The sequence below is a fragment of the Octopus bimaculoides genome, chromosome 3 (assembly GCF_001194135.2).
Source record: "Octopus bimaculoides isolate UCB-OBI-ISO-001 chromosome 3, ASM119413v2, whole genome shotgun sequence".
NCBI lineage: Eukaryota > Metazoa > Mollusca > Cephalopoda > Octopoda > Octopodidae > Octopus > Octopus bimaculoides.
This window is the reverse complement of record NC_068983.1, coordinates 77,012,736-77,015,254: the sequence shown is the minus strand read 5'-3', so window position 1 is coordinate 77,015,254 and position 2,519 is coordinate 77,012,736.

Here is a 2,519-nt window from a genome sequence, read left to right as displayed (position 1 = left end):
TCTATCTATCTCTCTATCTATCTATCTATCTATCTATCTATCTATCTATCTATCTATCTATCTGTCTGTCTGTCTGTCTGTCTGTCTGTCTGTCTGCGTATTTATCTGTTTCTCGCTCTCACACTTTATCTCTTACAAATACAATAGACGAAGACGGTTGTATGCTGGTGTGTTGTTTGGTGGTGTGGTGGTGTGAATTTTGGGTGCTGGTGTTCGGGTGTGGGTGGAGACGAGAGTGGGGGAAGCAAGTGTGGGGTCGGATGGGATGTATAGGGATGGTGGGGCTGGAATGTGTAGGGGTAACCAACGAACAGGTCGCATAGTTGTGACTCATTCTCGTTCCCATGGCCACTGCCGAGACGTGCTAGTAAAAATCACCCTCGATGGTGCAGTTAAGTGAGAGGACAAGTTCAGCCAGACGAATGAGTGTGGATGTGTCAAGTGTGGATGTGTCAAGAAGGTCATGGAAATTTTGAAGTGCAGGCAGCGCCTCGTGGTGAGGGATCACCGTATATAGATTATTGATGTCAAGTGCGAAAAGAAGTTTAGAGGGGCCAGAGGGAAGGACAAAGAGTTGAACAAACCTTGTTAACAGTAATTCTTAGAATAATCACGTTATTTTAATTAGCAATAGCTTTTGAATAATTGGCCCTGGTTGACGGACGAGAACTTGAAACGAGAAACAAAAGCTAATTATACCGATCAGGCCAAACTTTTACAACTAATCTCATTAAAGCAAAGATTGATAAAACTCAGACAACAAATATAGAATCTGTTGGAAAGGAGAGAAGAGTAGGAACTATCTGTCGAGTGACTGCAATATACTAGCACAAGACAGTATAAACATATGCATGACTATGACTACATAGGCAAAAGTTTGCATTGGGATAATAGTTTGCATTATGAATTCCGAATTGACTTCTCAAATGAAAAATAAATTGATCAGTGCGTTGCATTTATCCATTTAATGCTTTTCAAAAAGAGCATGCTTTCAAAGTATCTGAGGTCCACCAATCGTCGGTAAAACAACTGTTCTTCCACCACAACACATAGTGGTGGTTTAGCTTTCCCATGTCTTTCCTTTACAAAATTTGCGCTCTTTTGACATTCCAATCCATTTCTCTGTAGAATAATTCTGTTTTGGATCATGGTTGAAAGCTGAACTATTCCTAGGAAACTGAAAAATTGCAACTGTTTTGTCAAACGTACTCAGCCTATCTTCATGAAGACGACTATGACCTCCTCTGTGTATTGGCGATGTCTTGCAGCAACTGTTTACTCCTGTTTTTTTTGTCTCATCTCTCGCTGATCAATTGTCTCATTGGTGACCCTGGCAGCTTGTCGTTGTCTGGCATACGTTAAATGTTATTATCTTTCCTTTTTGGACGCTTGGCTACTGCAGATTGCATTTTCTTGACTTAATTGTTCTAACCGTTTTTCCCTTGCATCTTATGACTCATTGCCTGCAGGAGCTCCTTTTCGGACGTTTTCATGTCGTTGCTGTCGTTGTGCAGGGGTCTCTAGTGGCCTTGTGACTAACTGTACTCGTCTTTGCTTCACTGTAGAATACTGATCATCTACATCTGCTCCATTTCCTATTGTAGAAAGTGAGAATAGTTTTCTCGGAAACTTAAAAAAAAAATTAAAATGGAGATTAAATGCAAAGATGAGTGAAAGTCTCGTGAATATCTTCACAGGAACGATTGAAATAAATGACAATTATGGAACGCCGCGCGCACGCAAATACACACAGTGCACACGCATGCAGCTTCAAATATCAACGTCTCACTCTCTCTTTCTCTCTTTCTGTCTTTCCCGCTTTTCCTTCTCTTTGTGCCGGCTTTCTTTCACATACAGTGTGAAACATCATCGTCTCTCATTCTGGCTCTCTCTCTCTCTCTCTCTCTCTTTCAAATTCTATACAAACTTCTTTTTCTCCCTCTGTTTCTTTCTCTCTTCTCTATTTTTTTTTAGCATCCTGTGTTTCTTTCGCTTATACATATTCTCTCTCACCCTTTGTAGTAGTTCGTCTTTTAGTCTGTCTGCTTCATTCACTCACTCTCTCTTTCTAACTCACTCACATATTTACACTATTTACCTTTCTCCATCTATCGAAAAACGTTGTGGCGAATGACGATATGGAGAAGGATGTAATGTCGACATCGTTGTCGTTGTGTTATGAAATGTCGTTTACGATAGTTAATTTTATAATAAGATTCTGATGTTAAATTTTTTGTAATACAAATATGTAAATGAAAATAAAGTTGTTTTTTTTCTGGTAGCCGAAAGATTAATGAATCTTTTGATACCCTATACGTGAAAATCGGCAACTAAGTTTTCGAATGCATAAGGAACATACGCGCGTGTGCACACACACACCCACACACACAAACACACACACACACACAAACACACACACCCACCCACACGCACGCATACACACACGCACGCACACACACACACACAAACTCTATTTTGTATATGCATGCATATATGCATATATATATATATACATACAT